Source organism: Cyanistes caeruleus, chromosome 1, assembly GCF_971803275.1.
Source record: "Cyanistes caeruleus chromosome 1, bCyaCae1.hap1.1, whole genome shotgun sequence".
NCBI lineage: Eukaryota > Metazoa > Chordata > Aves > Passeriformes > Paridae > Cyanistes > Cyanistes caeruleus.
In genome coordinates, this window is record NC_141701.1 from 83,729,332 (window position 1) to 83,744,752 (window position 15,421).

Consider the following 15,421-nt stretch of genomic DNA (forward strand, 5'->3'; position numbering starts at 1 on the left):
GAAACTGACTTTTTTGGAGGGGCTGAAATATAAGAGTATCCTTGACAGCCACTGTTTGTAGTATAACTGGTAGTTTTATTAAAGCATTTCTCTTTCTAGGCTGAAAGGGTTCAGTTGTGGCCATCTTGGTTTGGAAGACTGGGTGGAACTGAAGAGATGCTATTATGAACTGGGTAAAATTCACTGAAACTTGTGGGCAAAGTAAGTATTTAGAAGAGTTTAAAGTCAATATGGAACCAGGTAGTTCCATATATAAGAGGAAATAACAGGGTCACAACCAAAGCAGAATTACAAGATGAGAACTACATGAAAAAAACTCTATGACATAAAGGGTTTTCCCTGGAAACCTATAAAGAAAATACAAGATAGCTAGTGACTGCTGGAATTGCCTATATGTGATATAAGAACCAGTGAAACAAGCCACGGAAAATCATGCTGACTAGAGAAAAACATCCAAATGTAGGAGTAGGAGTGTGTTTCTAAGGAGAAAATAACGAAGGGTTCAGATATTGTGCTAGCTAAATGTAAGTGACTACCACCAAGGAAAAAGATCAGATCATTTGTTCTTACATTGTAGCAGGTGAAAGGATGCCGTGTTGTATGTAAGCAGATGGGTTTGTATCAAAGATACACTCAATACTGTCATCAATTTCTCTTTGTAATAGAAATAACCTTTGTGACTGAATTTTGGCTAGCTGATGAAGTCCAGATGGACTGATGTGCAGAAAATGAAGTGTGAACTGTTTTGATTTTTTTTTTTTTTTCCTGGTAATTTACTCGAGTAGGTCACATCTGTGTCTTGGATCAATGTAGTCCTGGATACATTCTCCCACCTAACAAAACAAAACAAACCACAATGAAACAAAACAAAACAAAAACCCTAAAACCTCATCTAGGTACAGGGTCCAAGGTGCTATAAATAGATCTCCAGGGACAGATTTCTCCAGCCAGGCAGGCAGGGCACCACTGGAGTCTGTTCAGTCTGACAGGAACACTAAGCTCCTTAGATCAGCAGGACTATAATTAGCTTTGGAACACTATTTTCTACCCTTGTGCTGCTGCTTTTATATGAAATCTGTTGTTTATTGTTATAAACAACAAGAAAAGAATTTGGATTGAAGGCTTTTTTTTTTTTTTCTCTCATTTTCTTTTCCTTTCTTAAGGAGATTTTGAAATCCCTGGTCTTTGGAATGGGAGGTAAATTCAGTTTGGGAACTAAGTAATTGGTTATGTGCGGTAAATTTTTTTTCTGTGCTAATGACATAAAAATCACAACACTAAAAATTTATTCAGCAACAGAAATGTAAACAGTCATGGCTGATTTAATATTAATATTTTATCCTTGCTGTGTGCTGCTACAAATACTTAATTTTTAAAGCAATGGAACCAGTCCTTGGGCTCCTTTTATTTTTGTCTTTGGAAATGTTTGTGTTGTTTGGTTGGTAGTTGTTTCTCTTACAAGGCGGAGTCCTTCCCAGCATCTTCTGAGTGATTGTCTAGTTCTGATTTAGAGATCTTACAACATGGCTTTCTGAAGAAAGGGATTTTGTCTCACTGAATCTGGACCCTGACTGAGGAATAGCCAGTTTCTGGGACACATCCAAAACAGGCTGAAGGTAGTGAGGATGTTTCTATTGAAGCCTTGAATCCTAAAAGGCTGTTATCTGTGGGCCCCTTCATATTTACATCAGCCTGGAGCACAGAGCTGTAACACCAGCCTCGTTAATGCTCTGCATCACCACAGCTGTCACATTCATGCTGGCTTTCCTCAAGTTCTACTGTTGCTGGCCACCCAAGATGTATCTGAAACCTTATCATTCATTTTCTTTTTCCCTGTTCCTAAATGGAGCTGTAGTAGGCTAAAGCATTTTTTTCCCCTTCTAAAATGGCATGAGCAAAACCAAAATGGCTTTTGAAATCTGAGAAACTGTTGGCATTAAAATTTTTCCCTCATTTCTTAACAACCCATTCTCACAAATTCCATCTGTGTTGTGCTGAACTTGGGGGAACCCTTGTCTGTGTAGATCTTGGAGACTGTCTTCAACCCCATACTTAGTTTTTTGTAATAATTTACTACTTCAATGTGAAAATATTTCAGGACTGAAATTTGCTTTTTGAGGACTTTTAGACCTTGTGTACATCTCTGCAATCTTGACTGCTCTAAAATTCTCACTGGTGGACCTGTGTGCGGTGCTTTCATTGCGACCATCCCATAGGTCTCAGTATTCCTGGGTTTCTGATTCTGTGTGCCAGTTTGCAAATTACACAAAATTGCAGCAAGAGCAGCTATCTGGGAGCTCAGGCCTCTTCCCTGTCTCTTGGCATGAATACATTGCATTCCATTTTATATTAGTAAAATATTTATGAAGTTTTAGTAACGTGGTAGGGACTCTTGCTCTTTCACAAGAGGTAGCAATTATGAGCAGCCTGCCTTCTCTCTGATTTAATCTGCTCTCCCATCTAGTGTTTTTCTTTTCTCATCTGGACACAGATGAAATCCAATAACAGGTTATTTATTTTGTGGATAAAACTATCAGAGTTGGAGTCAACACTTGGGGCAGTCATTGGAAAGATTTCTTGTGCATAGAAAATTTATGAAGGTACAGAAGTGCTGGGTTCTGTAATCGAGCCTTAAAAGGTATTCAAACATTTTGTTCCTGAAGAAAACACATATTCCTGTGCAGCTCTGAGCTATTTACATCTGGATGTTCTGTCTGAAACTCTAAACATTGGCAATTGTATGTGTTAAGAAGGAAAAGAGGTATTAAATTTAGGTGTCCTGTTCATGCAAACAATTTGTCACTTTCGACCTCCTGAAAAAGAAATGCAACAGTGGCATCCTGTGGCCCGAGCAGTTCATGGCAGGTGGGTTTGGTTTAGGGCAGAATCTGCCACCAAAGGTCTTCCTTCACTGAGCGGGAAAGGGGTCGAGTTTCTAAGTCAGTTTACAGAAGATGCCCAGAATATTTCAACACAGTGCACATTTAAAACCTGAAGTAAAAAGCTGCTATATACTTTTCAACCAGGATTTTCCACCACTTTATCTCATTCTGCTTATTTTTCTACCAAACACCTTGATGTTTGGGACAGAGAAGATGATTTCAGTTACTCACTGAGGAGACAGGACTTCTGCATTGCTGTCTTTGTGCTGATGAAGATTTCCTTCAAAAATAGGAATAGAGGAGAGACTCCTGTTTCTAATTAACCCACGGTTTAGTGCAGCATACTGGGTCTAAAAATGAATGTTTCAGGGAAATCCAATGAAAAGCAGAAAAGTAAGAGTTGTTTTCCCTTGCACCTACATCATACCCAAGTGCTCATTCCCGCACACCCTATGTGGGTCGCTTGAGTTTTTGGAAGTCCTGGCTTTAACTTGTTTAACTTGGACAGGCTGTGATTTGCTTACCTTCTCACCAGCAGATATTGGCAGCCGTGACCACCAGGCTCTCTCCAAAAGCTTTCAGGCATGCCAGAAGGCACATTAAGCAGGAACATACAGACTCACCTGCAGTCATGTGGACATTTGGCCAGCAAGCTGCCGATGGCCTCGCTTTTACTTCTGCTGCCCCTGGTTTTATGGCGGCTTCTCTTCTGTAAGAAAGGAGGTGTTAAGGTGGTTTCTTTTAAAGCGTCTTCCTTCTTACTTCTTACCTTTGCACATAGAGGTGTAAGTGCTGTGGAAAGCTCAGCATCAGGAAGGAGTGGGGGGAAAATGAGACAACTTTCTTTGGTTTAGTTTTTCATTTTCTTGTATCCAGGAGGCTCTGCACATTTTGGGTCATCTGTCTTGAGAACTGGAAAAGCAGAGTAGAGGCAGTTGTTCTCTGCTGCCTGTGCATGGAAAAACCTGTGGGCATTCAGTTTTCTGTTGTGCAGGAAAGTCACCATGTGATGGCTGAAGCAGGAGGAAAGGGAACGAAACCAGCAGCAGGCAGGGGCTCAATTGTTGCCTTTAATGACGAGTAAGTACTCTGAAGATTTTTGTGGAATTGCCTAACTGAGCTTGCACCACAGTTTCTGGACGGTATTAATCCCCGGGCTGCCTCTTAAAACACGGACATGCATGAAAACAAACAAATGTTGAGACTGGCAGTGGCTCCAGAGATGTTAACCCTGCTCCTTTTCGTCAGTTAAACTGACAAGCCAGATAAGAAGAGCCGGTGTTGGTATCGTCTCTTGCATAACAAACCGCTCTCGACAAAAGAAGCAGCCTCCTGTCAAACGAATTTCCTTTACAACTGCCGAGGGGACTATTTTTAGTTTCATCTGCCATCCTTTACTCCTTAATCATCGGCTTCGCTTTTTCTCAGTTTTTCTCCCTTTTCCCCCTGCACAGCTAGCTCCGATAGCAGGTAGTGCTGGTAATTGGCAGAGGAGGGGGGCCCTGGCCCTGTTAACGTGTGGCTCTATGGGATGCTGCCCACCTTGCCGTGGTGAGCTCAGCTCTGGCCTGTGCTTCCACCTTCAGAGAAAGGCAAACAGACCACTCTGAATCTCGATGACGGATGTCAAAGACCAGCAAGTGAATGAGACCGATTCGAGCCTGGAAAGCGTTTTTTAGCTAAGGCTATGTTCAGAAAACATGTTTTAAGTGGCAGGAGTAGATCTACAAATGTCCAATGTTGAAATGACATCATAGACACACTGCATCAAGCAGCAAATTCTTCATATACCATTGGTAAAGCAAAGCAGAGCCTGGCTTTTCCACTGGAGATAAAATTAAACTGCTTTGGGAATGATGTTGTTTATTTCATTGGTCTTTTCTCTGTATTACTGCCTGCTTTTCCTTTTGGTCTGCTTGAGCCACTGCATGTTTGTAGCCTTTCGAGCAGCAGAATAATTCTTGTCTTCTGGCTGAGTTATATAACAGCAGTCCTGCCTATCTGTAACCCATTAGAGATTTTGTAGCGCTATTTGCAAGTTTAAGAGCATCTTAAGGCTTTAGTCATTCAGGAAGCAACACTGCTTTGCTCACTTGAGCATATTAATTCAGTCAGGTCCATCATTCTCCCAGCATCTTTCTAAAGCCTAATTCAAGCGGGTTTTTATGTATTCTATACCTTCTTCCTCCACAGTATGCAAAACCTTCAAATAATGAGTGGTTTTATGCTCGTGGTGCTTCTGTAAAGAACAAGTTTTATAGCTGTTTTATAGCTGGATTTGAGGAGCACAAAGGCAAAGTGAATAGCCCAAAGTCAAGAGGGAAGTCTCTGGCAGCAGAGGAAATTATGGTTCTGTCACCTGAGGGAACTTAACAGTACTGAAGTTAGTGTACTAGCTAACATTTTCCTGGGAAGTGCCACAATTCCCATAAGGAAGGAATCACTAGAAATGGTCAAAAGTTTTTACCACTGTTATTTTTTTAACAAATGTGAGTTTCCAAATGATAAAAGATGTGTTTATTTTGAGAAAATGAAGTAAAATTTATTGGATCTGAACAAAAATGAGTTAGATTTATAAGGTTACAATTGGTCTTTTCCCCTAGTGTAAACAACAAACAAACAAACAAACAAACAAACAAACAAAGCTGAGAAGAAAGCAAAAAGAGACCTGGTTTCTCCAGCAAAATGAGAATACTAATGTATTGTTTATCCTTTCTCCATTCTTAGTCTTCTCTTTTTGTCTTTTAACTGACTAGTGCGTGTGACCAATCTCATTAACCCTAACAAATATGCACTAGCACTTCGAACAAAACTTACTAACCAAGGAAAATGAGAGGTAGAGAGGTGACAAGAGGTCTTATGACACTGATGACAGTGGCTTCTTGTGACTTTGGCTGCTTTACTGTCCAGTAGAACAGGGATCTCCTTAGCAATTTTTGCTGGCTCACCTCCTTCCCTGGCCTGGGTTCTCATTGTGCAGTAGCCCCCAGATTCATACACCTCTGCTGGGCTCCACCTGGCATGGATAATCACCTAATCCCAGGTGGTTATCCTGTGTATAGCAGAATCATCTGTGGACTTCTCAAAGGATGGTTACTCCTGGCTGTGGCATATACCACTGTGCAGTGTGCATTCTGATGTAAAATTGTTCCTGCTTTTCTTCTGCCAATATACCATTGCTTTTGACAGCATAACACTTTAATTTTTCTTTATCAGGACATTTATGAAAATCTATTTCTGATTCTGCTCTTTTCAAATCTCTGAATTCAATTTTGGTTTAGGAGCTAGAAGTAGGGAAAACATTAAAAGCAAGATTAGTTTTGTGTTTTTGAAGATGCTTGAAAGACTGCCAGACAGCTGTCAAGTTGGTGATGGCTTGTGACATATAAAAGCAGACAAGCAAAGGTTCATAATAATTCAAGATCTGTTGAAAACCATATTGAAATATGGTTAGCAGTGAGGGTTTTTTAAGAGAAAATTTCCATTGTGCAAATTCAGGCTCAGAAGTGTATTTCAGCCTTTGCTGTGGGAAAAAAGCTTGTGACTTTAGCTTTATGGGCATCCTTTGGATTTTGTCTCTCTTGCTCAGATTTTCAGTGTTTTCATCCCAGTTCATCTGTCACATCTGTTGCCTGGCTTCTTGGCAGAGGTACTGCCCTTAGGTGTCTGCACAAATGGAGTCCCCATTTCTCTGCTGCCTGGGTACACGGAGCCTTTCTTTCATGCATTTATCTGCTTGTTCAGTAGTTCACTTCCCTGCCTCTCTAGGCTTTTGTTGCTCTATGAAAAGGAGCAATTGAAACTTCTCCTGGATTAGTGGTGTGAGAAGAAGCCAGAAACTTCTCGATGAAGAGCCTGGAAAAAAATAATTTAGGTTCCACTGGGTGAAGAGGGCCTGACCTTCAAAATTACCCACGGCATGTTAAGAGAATTTGGGCAAAGATCTGAAGAAAAAAATGAATTATTTTTTCATCAGGCCATGAAATGAGAAAGCCAAAAAAAAAACCAGTTTTTTCCTCTCACACTGTGTAAAGGGTTCTCTGCTGAAGAATCACCAGCTGAATGCATATAAGAAGCCGCCAGCAATCATTAAGCTCAATTAACCATATTCTTGTGCCCATGATAACATCTGTGGATTATTTAAACAAAGTGATGGTAGGCAAGGAGGGGAGGAAAAGAGAAGAAAAGAGAAAAAAGAGTTTCTGCTGTGAACATTTGTACCACCATCACCCAAGAGATGCTGTAATACAGAAACTGGGTCAGAGACACCCTTCTGCCTCCATGCTGCTGTCAAAGTTATTTGAGTGTCTATTGAAACCCTCACAATAGAAGAGTTTGGCTCCTGCATCTGCTAAGCAAAACTGATTTGTATTTCTTCGTTCAGAAAAAAATGCTGGGTAATTTTCTGAGCAAGTATAATGTGGTGGTTCAGTAGATTCCTGAAAGCTGGTTTCTTGGTGATTTGTTTTTCGTTTAATAAGACACCAGTGCTTTTATTTAGCATTTCAGAATTGACATGCTGAATCTGTATTTAGGAGCCTTAAATCTCTTTCTTGCCTCTATTAGTTTTAGGACCAGTGCTGGTAGTCTTCCTTCGAAGTCTGAAAGATTGTGGGAAGTCTCTTGAAAGGTTGTCTTACTGAAGATTTAAAGCTAAGTTAATTTCTCCTATTTGCTTCTAGGATAATTGAAGTAAAATAAATTAGTTTGGAAGTATGGATTGTCTAGATTTAAAATCAGTGCTCTTCTGGACTCTTCCCACTACCTTTTTTAATTCTGAATTTGAGTCTTTCATCCTTGTTTACAGCTGTCCCATTAGCAGTCTCAGCCTTCTGGTGTGCTCTGTCTGCTCTGGGATTTTTCTGTCTTGTTTTTTTAGCTTCTTTCAAGGAGTCCCAGTGGCTCTACCTTGTCCTGAACATTAAATCACACTACATTTCATGCTCATAAGGACAGTGTGCACAGATTGCCAGTAAGCACAGAACCTGGGTGTTTGGCTATAAGGAGTGACAGTTCGGCAGTTGTTTTTAGCCCTTATTCCAAAGTAGACTTGAGTGAAGTGAAATACCAGGGTTCAGAGTTTGAACCTGTTTTCTAAGTTAATAAATTCTCTAATTTCACTTCCACTCCCTGGTGCCCTCAGCATGTAGGGAGGAGTGAGCACATGGCCTCTCACACATTTTTTTCCTTATATAAAATGTCATTTCTTCCCTGAAAATTGCACAGCTTGATGGACAGTCTGGAGCTGGCTGTGGAACTTAATTTGCCATGGAGCCCAAAAAGATGTTTGGGCCATGGCTACTGGGAGTTGCACACCCTAAGTAGTTGTTATGTTGTTATATTGTTATATTGTTATAGTTGTTAAGGAGGCATGTGTGGGAGTGACGAAGGAGGAGGAGATGGAACATCATTTCCTTATTTTCTCTGTGCCTCAGTCTACTCTCTGAACAAGGTCTTTAATTGTTATCAAGCAAAAGTGAGAACCTTTGTGCCCATTCATATCTAGCTTATTTCTGATTATTCGTCTTATTGTGTGTTAAAAAGAAAAAGGAAAAAAAAGGAAACAATACCCTGAGTTGTGTGTTAGCTTTGAGAGATGTGAGCATCTCTTGAGCTACCTTTCTTAACAGGCACATAATTGCCTGTGTCAGCCTCTCCTCCTTGCATCCTAAGTACCAAGAGGAAGAAACAGGAATTCTTGCCATTCCACCCGATCGCCCAAATTTTGGGAGAAGCTCAAGAAAAGAAACTGTTTGCATCCTGAAGTCTGATGGCAAAATGACTTCTCTTTTTATCAAGACTGATCACTTTCCAGCCCTGTCTCTGGCAAATCCTCTGTCTGTAGTAATCAAATCAGTACGTACGACATAGTTTTTTTGACAGAACTATATTTCTTAATAATTTAGTAGCATTGCACACACACAAAAACAGAGTTATAATTAGCTCTCATCCCTAAAGTTGGAAGAGCTTTTCAGTTCATTGGAGGCTGCTGGCCAATTCTCTTATCTAATTGGATGAAGTTCCTACTTTCTCCCATTTGTATAATGTCTGCTTTTACACAAACTCATTAAGTGCAGCTGTACTCCAAGTTTCTAACAACAGCCCCAGTAAAGACAAGGCAGAAGTTTAATAGCTGTTCTGTTCTCTCTTTTTCATCTGATCTTAATCCATTTTGGTGGTTGATGTGTGCCCTAACATCTTTCCCTAGCACCTAATTCTACCCCCTCTGGCTTTTTATTATGAATTATATTAATAATTAGAAACCAGACAAATTGCATAAGATTGATCTGTCTGTTTTGAAACTGGAAAGTTTACAGCTTACTTTCAAGGAAGATGGATTTAAAGCAATTATTTGTTTCTGTGAGGCATACAGAAGTGATTTTTCCCCTTCATTTTAAAGCTGGCATTAAGATGAAATCACATAATTACTACACTACTTTTTAAATCTTCAGAGACATTAAACTGATTATACAGGTAGAATAGCAGCATCATAGTTAACATATTAAGTTTTTCATTTAGATGGAATTTTTGGAAAATAAGTATGTTTTAAGCCAAACAACATTCCCCCCCAACTTTTGTTAGTCTGACTGCTTTTTTTCTCATGTTGCTGTGTGTAATTTTGAATTTCTACTTAGCTGAGTATACAGAGCAATAGAAAGTCTTCATTTGCCAGAATTCTAATTTACAAATTACAGTACTGCCTACATACATTCAAATGACATTTACAAAGAAATGTTTACCACATACTTCCAGCAATACAGATATATCATTTGTATATCATTAGTATTAGAGTGATTTTATAACTCCTATGGATGTTTCTTTTTCCCACTGGAGAACTATTCCAAGGTTTACTGGGGAACTTCCAGCTGTATAATTTCCTTTCCTTACTGCATTCCATCTTCCCACCAAACAAGGGAGGCTGTAGAAGAGAGGGAAACTCAGGGAAAAAGTTTTCTCACGGCGTTGATTGTTTTGTGAGGACATGTATCTGTGATGATTAATGCTCTTGCTCAGATAGCTGGTGATGGGGAGACATGGGTGACAATAAGGATGACATTCTTTGGCACTGGAGGACTGAAGCTACAGCTGTGTATGTGCACATGTCTGCAGTGCAAAAGAGGGGAGACAGCAAAGGAGCACAGTGAGACATCAGTGGAGGGACTCAAAGGGACTCCCTCCTAAGCCCAAATTGAACAAGAAGGGGAATCTCCCTCTGTTGATGCTCCAGCTCCTAGCATCAATATTCCGTTCTGGTTGTAGTCCTCTCCTGGCTCTGAAGGTCACCAAAGACTTGACCCTTACAACGTTCACAACACCCTTAGCTCTGTCTGGCATTTAAAGATGCAAACACCTGGTAAAATCCAAAGGCCAGTATGGATGGGAAGGACCTTCTGAACCCTACTTCCTCCACGTTAGAGTCTTCCCTCAGTTCAAGTACTTGTAAAGAGGTACCAGAGTTGAGCGTTTTGTTTCTATTCCTGTGAGTCTATGAAAACTGAGCAGTGTTGTAACCAGGTCCTAGTCAAGAGACCTTTATGGCAAAGTTGGCAAAATTCAGGAGTGCAGGTTGAATATCAGTCTTCTCAATAATGACACCAAGAGGTCGTTTAATTCTTTGTTATAAAACTTAATCTTAGCATGTGTCACAAGTAGTATTGACTGATAAATGTCTCTAATCAAAAACTGAAATCTGTGAACATCTCTCGTTTTCAGATAATTGGCTCCATCTGTGGACACGTTCCATCATAGTCTTATTCCCTGTGTAGACAAATACAAAACATGGGCATTCTTTTTGATTAAAATCCCATTTGTTGTCTCCACCGGGCCTGCTGCCCCACACATACATAAAATAAGCTTGTCCAACATTCACAGGTGAGACCATTTAGGTCTTTTCTACCCAATAAAGATAATGTCTTTTAAGTGGGCAAGCTTATTTCTAGAGAAAATATTTATGTATTAAAAGGCCTCTTACAATGCTGGAACATTTGTTTGCCAGCTACAGTCATCATAGGTACATCATTAAATTTACAACAGTAGCTGCTGTCTGCTAATTTTGTAATGTTTTGACAGAACCTAACACATGAATGTATGTTTGTGCTACTAGTCATCGGTGAATCATACCACTTAATTGGATGGGTCAAGAAGATAAATAGATGTGGTCTTTGGGAAATGAAAATAGCTTCTTTCATTTGTGACTGAGTTTGTTTGTACGCTGCTTTTGTTGGAAGTAGCAATTTTTGATGGGGATTATGGAAAAAGCGGTGACTTATTTTCCTAACACTTGAGTGAGTGGTGATAGTTGTTGGAGGATGTGATGACAGAAGAAAAGGGGGTTTTAATTTTGGTTTTGAAGTGGGTGGGGGTGGGCAAGTGGATACTCAAGACACATTAATGAAGTTATGTTGACAACTGTTAAGTGTGAAGTCTGTCATGTATCTCATTGCAATGAATGTGTCTTTATGAGCGAACTGCATTGGAGACATCTGTGCAATTGTCAGCTGTAATTAAAGGATGATTCAGCAGTGGACATACAGTTGAAAATGAAGGACAGAAAGATTTTTTTTAATTCTGTTTGCCAAAAGTGACATATCTTTTTGACTAGCTAATTCTTTCCAAGTGTCTACTAAAACAACAATAAAATAATTTCTTGACTTATTTTATTTTATTTTATTTTATTTTATTTTATTTTATTTTATTTTATTTTATTTTATTTTATTTTATTTTATTTTATTTTATTTTATTTTATTTTATTTTATTTTATTTTATTTTATTTTATTTTATTTTATTTTATATACAATTTTCACAGTAGGAGAGAACTTGAACATTTTAAGGCAATCAAATGGAAACTTTCTGGTCATATCCTGTTGGTGGCATTCTGGAGATGCATAGAGAAGTTACTTCCAGAATGACTTCGGAAAGCATAAGGTAAAACATGACTTGTCAAGCATGCAAAATAAGCAAAGCAAAGGGTGCTGCTTAGTCCAGGACACATCTCTGCTTGTATGTGCTGTGCTCACTTGTAACTCATGCTGCAGCTGTGTGTCAAGGCCCATTTTCCTAATGCCTTTGTGACTGTACTATGGATTTTGACGTTGCTTTCAAAAGGGCTTGCAAGGGACAGCTGGGGTTTCTCGTCATAAGGGATGAGTAATATTTGGGATGGCTGGCTGATTTTTTCCCCCGCCACATAACTTCCCATTGCAATCAACCTGAACTTAAGATAAGTAAGGGTATTTAAGGAAGGATCCAGGCTTTTCTCAGGGAGTTGAATAGCCTTGTGTAGCAGTTAAAGCTGTTCTGCAGCTATCAGTGACTCCACTTCCAGTGCAAGTACTAAAATATCTCTTCCTAGCTCCAGTAACATTGATGTGAGTTTCCCAGTAGATGATGATTGGAGTAGTTCTCAAGTGGGTAGCATACTTTGAAAAACGTGTGATGTGAAGAGGAGGTTAATCTTGTCTGAACCTTGGATGCTGTCTCATCTCTTGTTGGAGGTAACTGTATGAATTTTTCTTTTTATACTTCTGGAATATCTTTTATGACCTCTGGACTGCCCTTCTTTCCCCCCTCCATCTTGGCAAAAAGCAAAGAAGCAGCTACAAAGTAACAGCACTGATGCGGAATTCCAGAACTGGAAGCTGTTATTTGGATGTAACTGGAAGCAGTGCTATTTGTCCTTGGTTAAAGATTGATTTTGTGTCCCTAATGAAAACCCAGGGATAAGGAATCATGATGATTTAGGTGGTAGGCAGCTGGAGTGAAGGACTTGTTAGATACCTGGTCTGTGAGGTGAAGTGGGGAGGAGCTGAAAATGAGCATCTTTGTTTAAAATACATCTGTTTCTTTTCCATGGTCACGTTTTTTAAGTGTAAAAGCTATCAGCTTCTTTTAGAGTTGCAAACTGGAGGAAGCTGTGCCTGCTGCTAGCAGTAAATGAGTTATTTAATGGGAAGGATGTTTGTGAAGCCTGGAGAGAAATAACAGCTGCTTTTTTAAGTTAAAAAAAAAAAAACAAAAAACAACTCCAGAAAAAACCCAAACCCCCAACCCTATAACATTTCAAAACTGATTGGGGATTTTTTTTTAAAGGCCTGGATGAAAGGAAATTAATAATGTGTAAGGGGTGCTGAGTGGCCCAGGCACCTCACCTGTTTTATTCCTAGCTGTAGAGGGAATTCAAAGTTTGACACCAGATGTAAAGCAAACCCAGAACCACATGAACTACTAGCCAGCTTCCTTCAGCAACATTAATTTACAGTCTCATGAGAGAACACTTTGGTTTGCTGCCAGTTTTGACTTCAAGCAGAATTGTTGGAGGACAGAGCAGCGCAGGCAGTGGTCCCTTTCAGGCCACGGCATCTGGGCACTGGAGCAGACAGCCCAGGCTCCTGGCCGGGCTCCGATGCAAACATTACAGAGCACGTCTGTGCCCCAGCTCCCCGCTGAAAGGCAGCATTAATTACCCTGCAGCTCCGTGGCTCTGCACCGCCTGCCTGGTGTATTACAGGGTGCTGGCATCTTTACGCTGTGGAAGTGGGCTTGCCAAAACTCGTGTCTGGGGTTGGCTGACGCGTTTGGCATTGCTGGGCCCTGCCAGTGGGTTCCTCGGTTGTTTGCTGGGAGAAGGGCAGTGGAGGTGATACAGGGCAGGAAGAGGAGCTGTTTAGCCAAATCTCTTTGGTTTGCCACTGGCAGTGCTGTGGGATGACACAGTAAGAGGTAGGGAGATGTGATGCCTCTCCACTTTTTCCAGCAATCCTGTCTTAAAATAAGTGTATTTCCAAAGTGCCTTGATGCCTGTTAGGGTGTTTCATGTGACTTGTGGATTCACTTTCCAATCTTTCGCTGCTTTCTTTTGCTTTCTTTTCGAACTATCCAGTCATATGTGGATATCCCAACCCTGGAAGAACATCTGAGGCCAGAGTCTATGTGGAATCTCATCTAGTGAATGGTATCCCTGCCCGTGGCAGACTAGATGATCTTTGAAGGTCCCTCCCTGATCTTTGAAGGTCCCTCCCTACCCAAATCATTCTATGATTCTGTGAAAGGCTGTGCAGTCTGAATGCTAAGCATTCATGCTCAGGCAACTGGAGGTGAGTGTTGTCACTCTAGTGACCTGGGGAGTTGAACCCAGAAGAGAGCAAGAGGCTTTTTGTTTTCAGGGTTTTTTTTGAGTAAACTTTCAGCAAATACTTCCACTGCAGCAATAATGTGCACTCTAGTTTTCTTGTCTGTTATTTTTTTTTTCTGAACATGGCATTTTCTCCTTTCACAATTTCTGATGTAGTTGTCCCAACAAAGACAAAGATTAAAAGAATAAGGGTCTGATAATTGGGTCCCAACAAACACAAAGATTAAGGGTCTATCAAAGTTGTTGCCACACTAGTGTGTGCAAGACTGCATGCCTTGACTTTTTATGTATTTGCATTAGATATGCTCATCAGTTCATAAGACTGATTATTGTGGGTCAGTGGAACAATTAATCCAATGCTGGGATTCATGATAATTGACTAAAAGAGCTTTTTTTGAAAGATTATGAAATAGTTCTATGGCATGCATTTATATAAATTCATTACACAAAGTGCTTCTCCAGTCTAAGCTCTCCCCTGCTAGGTCAAGTTGACAAAATGTTTTCCCCACTACTGTAAGTAAACATTCTGCAACAGGGCTTTTTGGTGAATGGATATGGTGGAAAGTTGCTCTGTCACGCTCCTCTGCTAGGCAGCAGAGAGAAAATGTCATGAAAGGTTCCTGGTTTGAGATTTAGGGCAGGTATAGATCACTTACCAATTACCATCATGCAAAACAGACCTGACTCAGGAAAATTAGTTTAATTTATCGCAAATCAAATCAGGTTAGGAAAATGAGTAATAAAACCAAACCTTAAAAACATTTTTGCCCCAATCCCTCCCTTCTTCCTGGGCTCAGCTTCATTCCTGATTTTCTCTACCTTCTTCCCCGAGCAGTGTAGAGGAAATGCTGTTAGGAGTTGTAGTAGTTCATCACATGTTGTCTCTTTCACTTCTTCCTCCTCAGGTGAAGGATTCCTCACACTCTTCCCCTGCTCCAGTATGGGGTCCCTCCCAAAGGAGACAGTCCTCCACAAACTTCTCAAATGTGGATTCGTTCCAAGGGCAGCAGATCTTCACAAACTGCTCCAGCATGGGTCCCTTTCACAGGGTGCAGTCTTTGAGGAACAGGCTGCTCTAGCATGAGTTCCGCCAGGGGGTCACAAGTCTTTCCATCAAACCTCATGGGCTCCTTTCTCCATGCAGGTTCTGCCAGGACCCTGCCCCAGCATGGGCTTCCCATGGGGTCATAGACTCCTTTGTACATCCGTCTGCTCTGATGTGGGGGGCTCTCTGTGGTCTGCAGGTGAATCTCTGCTCCACATGGACCTCCATGAGCTGCAGAGGCACAGCTGCTTCACCATGGTCTGTACCAGGGGCTGGAGGGGAATCTCTGCTCCAGTGCCCGGAGCACCTCCTTCCCTTCCTTCATTGACCTGGGTGTCTGCAGGGCTGTTTATCTCACATATT